Consider the following 14,775-nt stretch of genomic DNA (forward strand, 5'->3'; position numbering starts at 1 on the left):
AGGTAATCAAAGGCTCTGTTCTTTTTCTCAACTCTTTTTTCTCTCTGGAAGATATTTTCCAATCAGATCCCTAGGCAGGAAATGTGAATATGCAGAGACTCTTATGAGTTGTTCTCTATACAATAGTTTCATAGGCAGATTCTAAATGTGCATGTACCTGCCTCAATCCATTGGGAGAACTGACACACTACTACTAACATAAATCTGTAGCGATTGCATGTTTGCAACATATACACATAATCTATATGTAGATGGTGAAAAAGACCATTGGGGTGGGGTATTGTTCCTCTCAAGGTACACAAGGTATGCCCTGCTGTGAATTTCTGAAGACAATGCAATTCCCAATAAAATGTGCAAAGTGTTCTAAGACATGTGGTGAAAACTAGTCTTCTGCACTCACGGCAGCAAGATTATCTTCTTTTACTCAAAAACCTTGAGTCAGTGTTTGTTTGAACCATAGTAATTGCTGTCCATTGTGTAACTATTGATACTGCTCACTTTACTCTTGAGATAAGTCTGGCTGCTCAGCCATCACTACCACTTTACTGTGTAGCACAGGCTTGTACCTAAGGTGAATTTGTACTGTCACTTGTAGTCTTAATTGTGTGTGGTGTTCCCAAAGGGTACTGCATATTATTCTGCCTAACAGAAAGACTGGCCATCTCCCAGCTTAATCTACATACTGAATCTATTGGTTCCCTTCATGACCACCTGTCTGGCTTCAGAGCTGACAGAAGCACAGAAACTGTTCTCCTGAACATCTGTGAAGACTTGCTCTGCAATCTTGACTTCCTTTCTGTCCTCTTTCTCCTTGATCTATTGTCTGCTTTTGACATGGTCAACCATGCCATCCTGATCATTCACCTCTGCGAACCCCTTAGTATTACTGATCAGGCCCTCTCCTGGTTTACCTCCTTTCTCACCAACCGGCTCTCTCAGGTACAACTGGGGTCTTTCCCCTCTTCTATCTCTCCCTCTACCTGTGGTATTCCTCAGGGGTCTAACCTCTGTCCCTGGTTCTGCAACTACTACCTGGCACCTCTTGCCCATTGCATTGCTACTTTATGCTCCAATTTCCACTGTTATGGGGATGACACTCTTTTTCAGGCTCCCCTCAGCCACCTCTGCTTCTTCTCTCATACCAGACTGTCTGGCCACAATTCAGGAATGGTGTGCTACCAATGATCTTTGCCTCAATGCCAGTAAGACTGAGATACTCCTCATTGGGACAGCTGTTCCCTCCTTTCCTCTCTCTCTCTCTTGCTGTCCACTCTGGGCCCTCTTCCTGCTCCTGCCTGTGGGGCTACAAACTTTGGTGTCATCTTCAACTCCACCGTCTCCTTCTCTCCTCATATATCTGACATCTCTAAGAACCCAAACTATCAGCTGCAGCTTCCTTTTCTCACTTTCCACATGAAGCTCAGTGTCTCCAGAGCTCTGGTCCTCTCTATTCTGGACTATTGCAACAGCCTCTTCCTAAATATTCCTGCCTCTACTGTTTGACCTTTACAACTTATTCAGAACAGGATGCAAGACTTGTCCTTGGCCTCAAGCCCAGGTATTATCTCTCTCCACCTCTGAAATCTCTTCACTGGTTCCCCGTGGCTGCAAGGATCAAGTTCAAGTCTACCCTATATAGTGTCCACAAGGCTTTCTGGGTAACAAGGGGGGTGGTTAGCGCTGTTCAAAGTTAAACCATTCTTAGAATGTAGAATGTTGTATTTAGAAGGAACTGTAGTGGTGTTTAGAAGTGATCAATCTATTCCAAACCTGCAAGAACTTGAACATGAACTCGCATTTATCTAGAAATAGCAAAGCTGATTAGATCATTCTTTGTGCGCCCTTTTTAATCAGGGAACATGTGTTTATTTACATGTGGTCTAAAAGAAAATCATATACACATCTTTAGGCAAAGCAAACTCATTATGCTACATTTTACCATGGTGTATAAATCAAACGAGATAGTAGACAATGTTAAACACTAGGATTGTCCATTTTTAAAGAATAACAACGATTCTGTATTTAGAACTGCGACCAACATTTGTATTTTAGTTAGAAGGATATCTCTTATGCATGAACCTGTCTGCAGAAGAGGGTTTGTTCCTAGTACATGAATCGTAACTTTTTTCAGCATAAATCTATACATTAATATTGCTACTGTAATCTACTGACAGAGCTACAATGTTATCTAATGCAATCAGTATGTGTGGCATCAGAATGTATTTCAATTCACCCAACCATAAAATGCTCACAGAAAGTAAAGTGCATTGTGTTCTGTGGGCGTCATTATGTACATGACATTGAGGTCAGGGGAAAGAAAAAAACACATATCACAAAATGTGGCATTATTTAGAAAGTGCACAGTATGGCTTCATGCAATTTGGTTAGACAAGCCAAGTTCTGATGTTTTGTGTTGAAGTCTTTGCACATCAGTGAAGTAGTGGCCAATCCTTGGTCAACGTCGGGAAATGAAAAATCCCTGATGTTTATCTGGAGGCAGGCAGGAGCCTGCTACAGTGACGTTTCGGCCTTAGAAATACCGGCCTTCCTCTGGGCCAAAAGGATGGTGGAGGCCTACAATAATGTGTAAAGAAAGGGGATGGAATTTAGATAAAGTACAAGCACGGGAGAATGCAACCGCGGCAAATACAGTCTGGGCAACAGTTAAAAAGAGCAACCATAGAATGCACATATAAAGGTGTATTCTGGTCTAAAAGAAGGAATTAAAACGACTGACCCGGGATATGTCCGGGCTGGGGAGAGGAGGAAGTGAAGGACCAAGCTTGATCTGGACCGTGTAGAAAGGGATCCAGTCTTGCGGTGTATGCAGTACCTTGTTATGGCATTAAGGATAGTAGCTGTTTGTATCCTGTAATGTCCAAAAACAGGACTATGACAGTGGCATGCCGTGGGAACGAGCAAAAAGGAAGAAAAATGTACACAGTGTTGCAAATCCACTAGAGTGCAAGTGCACTGGGCATAGATATCTAATAGTGTCCAAAGTTTAGCATACCTATGGTTTACCAGCTCAGTTGGAGGCGAGTAGGCGTGGGACTAGAGCGAGGAAGGGTCTGTGTGCCTGGAAGGATGGTCATGGAGCCCGTAGTGCCTTCATTGTATAGTGCATCTAGAGAGAAGGCGAGAGAAGGCGAGAAGCTATTGTGAGCAGGCAAAGAGTTAACCACCGGTGTAATGTTGTGGCTAACCAGAGAAGGACCCCTAAGGGAGAGCAGCTTACCTGCATGGAATCCGTGGATGTGGATACCTCGAGTGCTGCTGTCTGCCGCGAAGGTGCGTACAGTCTGCAGGACCGCTGGGCAGAGAAACCATGGATGTGCACCTGTGCTAAGGAGCAGTGTGCGCGCCGAACAGGAGAGCATGACTGGGGCTGCGCATGCGTGGGGAGTTAGTGGCTGAGGGACAGTGTATGTGGAGTCCCTGGTGAGGAGCCGCTGGTCTCCTCACGCATGCGTACGGGGATCGGAAACAAAGTTGTGAAACCATACGTCGCGGAAAAAACCCGGCCGAGAGACGGTAGCTCGGGCAAAAGATCCAGACGTGTAGTACAAGTATCAAAGGTACTGTACATGTTTACCAGGCTATGTGTATATAGGAGCCTGATAGTTAAGTGTCTTGAGCGCACGTGCCAGTTACCCAGTATTTTACAATGTGCTGAAGGCAAATGGAATAATTAGAGCGGGGGGGCTGGGCTGAGCCGCGCTCTGGGATCGAACATGTGTCAGTGAGAGAGGAGCTCTATGGGCAAGATCGAGTGGGGACTCTCCCAAATGTGGATGGAGGTAAAATACAAGGGGGGAGAAGTATGGGGAGGGGGAAGAAATACAGTTCTAATGGTAGTTTTCTGACGCAGGGGCTTCATTCAGCCCGTGTTCAATTGTGTGCAATTTAAACATCCACCACGCCTCTTTGTAATTGAGGGCATTTTTAATGTTTGAGGTGTACTGGATTTTATCAAGGACCCACCATTTCAACTGTTCCTGGGTGTGTTTGAATTCCACATAGTGGGAGACCAGTGGTGCTGAAGTTCAGCGGCATCTTATTTTGGAGCGATGTTCCCCGATGCGTTTGTGTACTGGTCTTGTCGTTTGGCCTACATACCGTAAACCGCATGGGCATTCAATGGCATATACCACGTTTGGAGTTTTGCAGTTGGTAAATTGCCTGAGCATCCAGTCCTTACCTTCAATTTTGAAGGGTTTGATTTTGCTTGTGTACTTTCAGGCTGTGCAATTGCCGCAAGGGTGGTGGCCTGTCGGTGTTCTGAGGTCCCACAGTCCTGTTCTGGTAGATTTCTTAGGCAAACGAGCATGTGTGAGCCACTCGCTGAGGTTTTTAGACCTTTTCAGTGCCATCCTAGGTATAGGTTCATCTGGAAGGTTTTGGTGCACCAGTGGCCAGAATTGTTTAATAATTTTTTTGATCTTATTAGTGTCTGGTCCGAAGGTAGTCACACAGGTGATACGATCTTCTGGTGTATCATGATCCTTGGGTTGAAGCAATGTTTCCCTGGGGATGCATAGTACTCTTTTGCGGGTGTTTTTGACCAGTTTTTTGGGGTAACCTCGTTCCACGAGTTTACTTTCAAGGTGTGATGCATGCTGGCGATACTGTTGCGTTGCTGAACAATTCCTGCGGACTCTGAGAAATTGTCCAAATGGTAGATTGGTTCTCAGACTTTGTGGGTGGTTGCTGTTGAAATGGAGCAATGTGTTGCGGTCGGTTTCTTTCCGGTATAATGTGCATTGAAGCCTGTTGTCATCTGGGGAGATTGTTAAATCCAGGAAATTGATAGTTGTGCGGCTGTAGTTTAGGGTGAATTGAATTTCTGCTACTTGAGCGTTCAGCCATGTGAAGAATGTGGTGAGGTCTGGTATGGTACCTTTCCAGACAAACAAAATGTCATCAATGTATCTGTGCCAATGGAGGATTTTATCAAAGAATGGGTTCTGTTGATTGAGTACGAAGGAAGCTACATATTCTGCCATAAAGATGATGGCAAGACTGGGAGCAAATGCCGCTCCCATGGCGGTGCCACTGATCTGTAAGTAGAATGTTTCTTCAAAAGTGAAGAAGTTTTTTGTCAAGGCAATTTCCAAAAGTTCCAGAATAAAGTTGACAGGGACTCTGCTTTGCTCCATGTGGTGAGTGAGGTGGTGTCTTATACATTCCAGAGCTGCTGTTTGAGGAATGCTAGTATAGAGGGCTTTAATATCCAGTGTGACAAGGGTGTCATGACTGTTGTCAAACGGAAGATCTTCAAAGATGTTAATTGTAGACATAGTATCTTTTAGGTATGTCGGTGTGAGTTGACACAAGGGCTTGAGAAAGAAGTCTATGAATTTGCAGAGGGGTTCCAAGATGGAACCACATCCTGAAACGATGGGCTTGCCGGGTGGATTGATGGCATCTTTTTGGATTTTAGGAAGTGCATAAAATGCTGGGGTTCTTCCTTCGGAGGTGTTAAGGAATGTTTCTTCATCCTGTGTGATCCAGTTTTGTTCTCTGGCGTATCTGGTACTAGTGGAGATTTCTCGTTGGATAGCCTGAGTTGGATCTTGACTTAGTTTTCTGTAGTTGTTTTCATCTTCAAGAAGTATAGCGGCCATCCCTTTGTATTGGCTCAAACTTTGTATTACTATACCGCCGCCTTTGTCAGCTTTCTTGATGACAATGTTGTTGTTCGATGATAGTTGCCTGAGGGCTTGCTGTTCTCCATTCGAGAGGTTGTGACGGAGTGGTTTTTGTTTCTGTATGACGCATTTCTCAAAGGTTATGGGGGCTGGTTTGGTCTCATTGTCATTTGGGCAAAAAGTGGATTTAGGTTTCAAGCCTGTGCTATCTTCCATGTTGGGAGGCTCAGAGTCTTGAAAAAAGTTTTTCAGACGGATTATATGAAAAAAAGCTTTGGAGCTCATTTTCCAATGTGAACCAATTGGTGGGATTGGTAGGTACATATGAAAGCCCTCTACCAATGATGATTGTTTCTTAGTTTGAAAGATTGTAGTCAGAGAGGTTAAAGATTGGCAAGGTGTCACTATTAGCTAGCGTCGTCGGTTGCGGCGGCGTCCTAGCGGCGGCTGCCACTGTGGGTACATTTGCATGGGTGGGGGGCCCCAGAACATGTTGCCGGGACCCCCTCTGCCTAAAAAAGGCGGCTAGTGTTGAAAATATGGAGGTCTCTGTTGGGGGTAAAGTCTGGTTGGCTGATTAGCATCTCCTGAACCTGACCCCGAGCTAGAGGTGTCAGAGAACTTAACCCATCTTCTTCTTTGTCTTGCTGAGCCTGCATTACTTTGCGCTCTCTCCTTCTCCTTGTTTTCTTTGAATTCCGCAGCCAGATATGGGTACACCTTTTCCAGTTTAAACTCATTCATATCTTTAGCTAGTTTTTTGTGTTTTTTCTCTAATGTGTCAGACATAAATTGATCCATGATTTTGTTAATTTCTTTCAATTTTTCTTTGGTGTTATCCAGTGCAGTGTTGCTCAGGAATTTTCTCTCTTCTTTTTCTAGGTCTAGTTGGATCCGAAGGTGGATTTGTTGCGCCGTCGTGATGGTTAAGACCATCAGGTCTCTGCTGCATTTTGTCGCGATTTGGCTAAAACCTAGCATGTACTCCTGATCTGGGGCCTGGGTTCACTCTACCTTCAATGTTCTCTTCCAAAATATCTTCCTTTTTGAGCTCTCCGCTCATTCACCACCAGCTCTCTGAGGGTCAGACGCTTCTCCAATCAGAATTTTGGGGGCAGATCTATCTCCTCGGCTGGGGACTCCCTCTGGAACAGCCTCCCTGCCTCTTTCAAACTTGAGCAGAACCACCTTTTTTTCCGGAAGCAACTCAAGAACTTCATTTTTGCTTCTGCTTTCTCTCTTCCTCTCCCCTGCTGATGAACCTGATTGCTCATCACACTGGTCACCGTCTGAACTCAGGCCCAGGCTCCTGCATGTTCAGTTACCCTTTGTCTGCCTCTGGGATCCCCAGCACTGAAGGATGTGTATCTGCAGCCCTACAGTCCCTTCTCTCTGCACTTATAAGCCACCTGCTGGCTGCACTTGTGAGTTCACTGTACTTCTCCCTTCTCCTACCCCCTGGTACTTCCCCCTTCCCTCTTCCCTGCGCTTGCTCAATCTGAATGACACAAGGCCTAGTAAGATCATTATTTTGTCCTCCTATATGTCCTTGACTTGTCATGCCTAGAAACACTTGTGTACAGGCACGTTATAAATGCCACATCATATCATATCATATCATTTCATATCATGTCTTGTCTCCATATTGCCTCTTAGGGATAAAGAACACCACCTTCTTTTCCGTAAATGCTGTTCTTCTTGTGGAGCTCGACCCTGCAGCTCAATTAACTGTACAATTACTAACATATCAAAGCCTTCCTTCATCATCATACATCGTTCTGACATTTGCTTAACATTTTCTATTTCACGATTAGAAATATTTGGGAAATATGCTGCTCTCTTTGCTTCAAAGTCTGCGGCTTTGTCACTGCGAGAAATCATGTCTGCCCTCTTAGTATGGGCTGCACACTTCACCACAGTGATAGCCAATGGGAGTATTAGTATCTTAATGAGCTTGTCCAATAGCACCACATGTTGCACTGGTGTACCGCTCGCGTGGAGGAAGTCCCTCCTTTACCAGTGTTACAACCCTGCATGAACGTTTGATGTTACATAGGTGGAGTCAGAGTACACTACTTCCTCTTCCTCATATCTCCGAAGTGCAGCAATATGTGCCACTAATAATGAAGATGGTGAAGGAACTTTTCACTACTTTAAATTCATCATTCTGTTATAATTTCACTACTACCGAACCCATTTGCCTTTCTCCTGTTGTTTGAACAATTTATGAAGTACAATCAAAGGATAGAATTTCCCTCCCTCCTAAAGTGCTTTCTTTAATGTGGGGAATATCATCATGAAACTCAGTATACATCGTTCAATCATGTACATAATCCTCCTTCTGTACTGGTTCTGCTATGAATGTTGTTGGATTCACTGCTCTAACTCTAACAATTTTGATTGCTGGGATTGCAATGGTCACATCATAGCCTGATGCTCTTTGTGTTGTCAACATGCTTTTAGGTTTCTTCAAAATGGTGAATAAGGAATGCTCGACCTATAATGTTGTCGAACACGCCATTGTAATGCTTGCAGCTTTCTCAATTGTGAAAGCAGCAACAGCTAATGCTTGGTCGCAAGGGCAATGCCCTCTCATTACTGGGTCTAAAATCCCACTGTAATAAGCCAATGGTATATGTCCATGTTCTAATGTTGTTTTATGCGTATGGACTGCTGTCATTACCACTTCATTTGAATGCAAGAATAAATAAAACTCTTCTTTATAGTGTGGAATCCCTAATTCTGGGGCTGTACAAAGTGCCCTTTTCAATTCTTCAAATCCTTCTGTCATCTCATTTGTCCATACTATTTCATCTTTACATGTATGTGCTTCTTTAAGTCCTTTCAAAAGTGGTTGAATATATGTACTGTAATCAAAAACCCAGGCCCTACAAAAATTGCATAGGTTTAAAAATTGCTGTATTTCTCTCACTGTCATAGGTCTTACAGTGTTCATGCTTGCTTCTGCTGTCTTAGGTGTCACTTTTCTCTGCTCTTGAGAGATTAGCTGTCCTATGTATAGGACCTCTTCCTGACAATACTGTAGTTTCTCTTTGTCCACTTTGTATTATTTTCCTAATACTATCATTAACTGAACTGTGTCTTCTCTGCATTTTTCTTCTGTCTCACTACACATTAATATGTCATCTTCGTGCCGATTTATTGTGCTCTCAAGTTGTATGTTACCTATGTCCATCTGAAGGTCCCTATTACAGATCCAATACCTAGCCACAAAACATTGGAATTCCCTCCCCCTCTCCATTAAAAATGAGGAAACCCTCAAGGGCTTAACAAACTGTTGAAAACATGGCTTTTCAACCAATATTGAAATATATAGTCAGCACAACACTCTGTAATTATGTAGTATGATTCGATTCCTCTTATTTATATACTTCTATTCTGTTCTAATAACTGTATCTGCATTCTCTGTTATCTGCACTCTTATATATCTGTGCAACTCCGGCCTCTTTAATGTATGCATTTTTAAAGCTGTCTGTAACCTCACCGTGATACCAAATGGTCTGGGGGAGTAACAAATGCAATAAAATAAATAACTGAAGGGGACCCTCAGTACCCCTGTGGGAATCTTGTATGTTTATACCACTGATTTCATTATGAAAAGGAAGTCAAATCTTGTGACTCCTCATGAATGGGGATTGAAAAGAAAACATTTTTTTTTTAAATATACTATTGTAAAATATTTAGCTGTAGCTGGGATGTTACATAATATCGTAGCTGGGTTTGGAACCAGAGGAATCTCTGCTTCAACAATATTGTTTAGGGAGCATAGATCCTGAATACATCTCCATGACCCCCCATTGATTTCTTTACTGGGTACACAGCCATGTTACATGTGGAGTCTGATGGTACCAATACTCCCTGCTGAACTAAAGCAAAAATGGTTTCAAATATACCTTCATCTGATTCTCTGACATGTGGTACTGTTTTGCTTATTGTAATATTGACCTGGTTTAAACATAATTAGAACTGTCCCTGCTCCACTCAATAGGTCCACATCATATAGGCTATTTTTCCATAAGATGCTTGGTGCTCTTTCCTAATCTTCGTGAAACAAGTGTGTTTTCTTTCATAACAAACTAATTGACTTGTAGTGGATAGATATTTGGTCCTGTGCGCTATTCACCCGGCCTAAATTATTATAATTAGCAAATGTAAAGCATCCAGCTGCAGGAGTCTCACAACCTGAGAATCCTCCACAAAAGATTCATCCTATAATGACAATGGTTTTTTGTATGTTGCAAAGCTATCACCGCGCTTGGAACTAATAGTCCACATCCATAGTATTCTGTTTAGTAACAATTAAAGTCTACACATTGGAATCAAAATGTTATTTTCTTTATATTCTTATCATGCAGAACAACAATGGTATAGCCGACACGTGTTTCGACCTCTGCGGTCGTTCTCAAGGCTTTTTGTATCCATAAAAACCATATTGAACCATAAGCACATTGACGATCATTATCATTGCAAACAATATCAACATGGAAGTTACAATCAAAACAAATCATAATTAGCATCAAATAGAGAGAAAGCAAATTTTCAAAACATACCACACAGGTTGTTGAAGGTTGGGAACTGTAAGCATCCGCGGAAATTACGGCGCCGGGCAAGAGAAAAAGCATTTCCAATTAACTATGCATATGGAATTGGCATATATTCTCACACAGTTCTTGCAACTCGTTGTCTTATTCTATACGTTATTGTGATTAATTGTTCAATAACGTGTTTCATTAACCATCATTGGGGTACATCCGTCTGGTGCAACCTTCTACCAATATTCAGTTGTTTATAATTCCTAAATCACTATAACCTTTTGGTGTTGGTTTGGTAAAGAAAAAGGCATGCTAGAATCCAAATTGTGTGAGGCACCCAAAATGTGCTCCCCTGTATATTGGCCACAACATTGTTGTTTTTCTTACCCTTATCCTATGTCTTAATCTTCAATATCTGTATTCAAGAATGTATTATTATTAATTATAGTGTTACGTGTATTGACACGATCTCATATACAGAAAAGCACACACTTAACACTATTCTTTATTCATTATCCGTCCCATTCACAACCATCCTTTTCTCTATTACCATTGCTGCCTCCAGTTTTATGAGTATAACCTATCCTTCCTCGTCATCCACAGGCATTTCTGCCCTAAACAAAAATGTGTCCTCAGCAATGTACCTATCAATACAGGAAGCCATGTCAACAACATGTTGACTTGAGACAAAAATACTTCTGGTTATGGAGGAACTCATTGCAATACTTGCTGTCCCATAAATGGTACCATACATTCTCTTACAATCATGTAATGTATCCCTGGAGTGGAACATATTATTCCCTTGTCAGTAAATGGTATTGTCATGTTAGATTTTGTCATCAAGCCACATACTAGTATTTTAACTGGTGTTGGTCAGGAATACAATAGTGGCATAGACATGTCATGTTCTCCTAATGAAATTGGTAATTTATCAGTAAATGGAACCAAACTCATAGCCACAGAGAATCCCTGCACATTCAAGGTGATGCCAGACACTGGATAGTTTCCCTTCAGAACACAGGAACGAGTCACGCCTGTGTCCACAAAAAAATAAAATGTCTTGCCTCGTATCATTACCCTGACCCTCGGTTCCTCTTTTGGGTCTGGTGTCACTTATAGTAGTGAGCACATCATATCACTCTTTGGCTGTCATGGTGTGAATATAAATTCATTCCCGTACTGTAAAAGGATTTCCTCCTACTATTGTCACTCTCCCTATCCTGGGTGTAGGTGTTTGTGAGGCTCCTGTATTCACATTTCAGTGGTGTACCATCTGTTGTGTCAGAGTGTACTACTGGGTCTGTCTGTACTTGTTGTTTTTGCATAGGCACCCGATGTGGTTGCCCTTGTGGTGACTGCAATTGCAGAGGAGTCTGCTGCATTTGCTGTATTTGTGGTGCACATGTCTGATACTGCATGTGATCTTGGGCATAATAGTCTGTTACTTCTGTACTATACTGTGGAAAATAGACTGTCCCCCCTCTTGGAGCTTGCCAATTTTTCTGCATGCCCCCTCTACTTCTACAAGTGCGGGCCATATGTCCCATCCTCCCACAATTCTAGCACTGTCACGGCTGTCCTCCATTAAAACCTCCTCTCCCTTGGGGGCTTTGAACTCTGCTTCCTCTGCCTCTGGGAACATTCCCTATACCACGTGGCTAGAAACTGTACCCACCCTGATCTACTGGGTACCCTATATTGATTGGCTGTGTAGACTGTGACTCTTGTCTAACCACTCCCTAACCGCTCGTCAGTACTGCTCCTTCATATAGCAAATTTTAACAACTTCTTTTAAACTATTTTTGCTTTCTCAAGCTTCCTATTCTTGGCATTTCCTTTATCTTCTCTTGTAACAATTGACAATGATGTACAATAGTCAACTTTGTGTCTGGCCATGGCTATTCTTCCATCCCTACCTGTCTTTTCATCTGCATTTGCAATGGCTCAGGCAGTCCTTGACATTAAATATGATAAAATAACACTAGTTTTATCGCATGATTCTCTCATCTCTTGAATTGAAGCAACAGGATATTCGTTCTCACCCATTTTCCTTGTCATAATCACACCCATGTCTGACGTATTAGGATACTGCACTCTAAGTGCCCTCCATACGTCTGCTCTACAATTATTAAATGGTGCTCCAGCGTGTGTCATGTTTTGTGCTGTCGCGCTCGCTTATCCCGCTCATCTCCAAATGTCATCGGCTGTCTCCCCTAGGATAGCTACTAGTAGGATTTTCATCACCCACTGCTAATGTCATTCCCGCTGTCATTATTTCAAACTCATATATCCACTTACCACTCCTGCAGTCAAACTAGGTAACTTGAATTTTAAATTATCTTGTTCCATCTTTGGCTAGGGTATATATTGTGGACGTCCGGCCCCTTTCTCCAATAACAGGAAATGTTTGAACCCTGTTCTGCAATCGTATAATCTACGCTTCTTGTCTTCCAGGTGGGGCTAGTTGTCTCCTCTCGTCTTCGTCCTGGCAATGACCTCAATCTACTTACATAAGGTGGGGACATTTCCCCTGCACTATGCAGACCTCCTTGTTGTCATTCAGGATATGATATAGGTTCTGGTGTTTTTGCTTCAGGGTCCCCTAAATCTAACCACTTGACCCCTTTTCCTACGTCTTGATATATCAAAGAGCCACGCGCACCCTCTTCTCGCAATCTCTAATGTTCTTCCCTTTCTTTGTCTGACATCTTTATACCTCAACTAGTATGGCTTTTATCCCTTTCATCATCATCAAGATCTAGGGCCTCATTACGACCCTGGCGGTACGGAGTAAACGGCGCCGTAAAAGGTGCCGGCGCCGTTCACTCCGTACCGCCGCATTACGAGTTCCCCTTGCGGGACACGGTAAGCACGCCTGGGAAAACCAGGCATGCTTACCGGGTCCCGCGAGGGGAAGAGGGAGCAAACAATGGGCCATCTCGTAATGGGCCGTTGTTTGCTCCCTCTCCCATTCCCATTCAGCCCTATGGGGGCTGAAATGGGAATGGGGAAGGACCGTGTCCGGGTCCTCGGAGGGAGGAATTACCGGGCCTTCCAAACTCGGAATGGCCCAGTAAGTCCTCATTCCGAGGACCCGGACCCCGACGCGATTTCGGCGGCAGCCATGCCACCAATAGCGGCATGGTTACCGCCGAACTCGTAATGAGGGGCCTAGTCTGCTGAGAGACAGTGTTCTATGCTTGTCCATCATTACGCCCTCTGATCTGCCTCTTGTTTCTCTCGGTGGAGATCCTTCGATACTCCCACTAGTCTCATAACCATCTTTTGTCCTCATCTGTCTGTTGAATCCCTGCATCCTTTTCCCTATGCTTTATGCCTCATGCTTATCAGCCCATGTCAGTACTCTCGGTATCTTGTGCAGCTCCCTAGAGGGCTCTTGTGACCTTCTCTCTTCTTCCCATTGCCCTCACTCTTCAACTGGTATTATGCATCAAATAATAATGTGATCTATTTTGTTATCACTTTGTCCCCTACTTCTTCCCTACTTCTTCTCAGGTCCCTACTTCTTCTCATTTCCTTCTCCTATTGCTCTTCCCGTCTTCTTATCTGCCTCTTCTCTTCTTCCTCTTGCCTTCTCTGGAACCTTCTTTCTTTAAATCTCTGTGTTTCTATTTCCTCATGTTTTCTTTTCTTTTACTCATCATTTTTCTTCCTTTCTCTTCATCTCTGTTTCCTTCTCATCTGTGAATGCCCTTTCTAATTCCTTTTCCTTTCTTTCTTTTCAATTTCCTCTTGTTCTTTTCTTTAACTTCATTAATACACTTTCTCTCTAATTTAAGCAATATCTGTCCTCCATCCACTCATTCTGTACAATTGTCACTTCACTGTCTTTATCTTTCTTTCCTTTTCATATATTGGCCTCTTCTTCTATCACTTTGTGTTTGTCCCATCTCTCATTATGTTCCTCAGTTTTACTGCATCTGGACAGATATTCACATTCTTTAGTCTTATTTTCTTCTGCACTATTTTCACAATTATAAGTGGGGGTGCATATATCGGATTAATATACCCTGCTGCTGCTTTGAACTCCTTTAGCGGCTAGTATCATCCCTGTTTCTCAGTGGTTGCACTGTTGTCTTCAGTAGGAGAAAAAGAAGCTAAGGGTGCTGCGCCCTACCCTTTATGCTGATTAAGCATCAACTCTTTTTTTTTTTTCTGGTGGGCCTTCTCTCTCGCTCTGATACATTTTCCATAGCTTTAAAATAGCTAACCTTTTTTGTAACTTCTTTCCTGTGTACATGGCATGTAATTATGTTGTCATGTGTTGCAATACTCTTCTTGATAGGGAACCCTCTTAAGGCCAAGGCATGAACATTTCTTCAGCCGTGACTCTTATCCATTCAGCATGATATTTCCTAATCCTAGGTCTGTACCTCTTTAATGTCTTGCACAAGTTTAGAAGAGGCGTGTCCTTCATGATGGCAAGTCATTTCTTTAACTGTCAATATTTACCTTGATCCTGAGCCAAGCAAATATCCTTTGTTCTGCACAAATCTTTCTCCTCAATGCTTCTCACTTACTATTTTACGATGCCGGCATCCATTTTTTCA

This window comes from Ambystoma mexicanum, chromosome 3p (genome assembly GCF_040938575.1).
Source record: "Ambystoma mexicanum isolate Mex_15411 chromosome 3p, UKY_AmexF1_1, whole genome shotgun sequence".
Taxonomy (NCBI): Eukaryota; Metazoa; Chordata; class Amphibia; order Caudata; family Ambystomatidae; genus Ambystoma; species Ambystoma mexicanum.